Source organism: Portunus trituberculatus, chromosome 31 (assembly GCF_017591435.1).
Source record: "Portunus trituberculatus isolate SZX2019 chromosome 31, ASM1759143v1, whole genome shotgun sequence".
Classification (NCBI taxonomy): Eukaryota; Metazoa; Arthropoda; class Malacostraca; order Decapoda; family Portunidae; genus Portunus; species Portunus trituberculatus.
This window is the reverse complement of record NC_059285.1, coordinates 14,725,500-14,726,277: the sequence shown is the minus strand read 5'-3', so window position 1 is coordinate 14,726,277 and position 778 is coordinate 14,725,500.

Below are 778 nucleotides of genomic sequence, written 5' to 3'. Positions count from 1 at the left end.
TTACATCACATCCTCTCAAGTCTGTTTCTCTTAGTGTTCCTCTAATAAAAAAAAAACATTAGAATTACATAAAATTACTTAAGATTTATTAATTACATCACGCCAATAACATGATGACATAAAGCTATGGATAGATACATGAGTTATATATACAGAATGACATGGATTATATAAGTTACGTAATTATTAAAAGAAATACAGGATGACATGGAGTTACTTAGCATAATTATATTCGTGGCGTCATTTGGAAGCACAGGATTACTTAATGGATAGAGAATTACATAGGTGGAAGTACAAAGGCGATATCAGAAGACTTTTGTGTTGGGTATACCTCTGTCTTCACCTCTCCGGCGGGGCACAGTGGTTACAAGGCTCATCTCCTCCTCCTCCTCCTCCTCCTCCTCCTCCTCCTCTTCTTCTTCTTCTTCTTCTTCTTCTTCTTCTTCTTCTTCTTCTTCTTCTTCTTCTTCTTCTTCTTCTTCTTCTTCTTCTTCTTCTTCTTCTTCTTCTTCTTCTTCTTCTTCTTCTTCTTCTTCTTCTTCTTCTTCTTCTTCTTCTTCTTCTTCTTCTTCTTCTCCTCTTCCTCCTCCTCCTCCTCCTCCTCCTCCTCCTCCTCCTCCTCCTCCTCGGATAGAAAATTAATTGCTTATTCTGTTACTCTGCTGTTACCTCTCTCTCTCTCTCTCTCTCTCTCTCTCTCTCTCTCTCTCTCTCTCTCTCTCTCTCTCTCTCTCTCTCTCTCTCTCTCATCATCATTATCATCACCATCAACATCAAT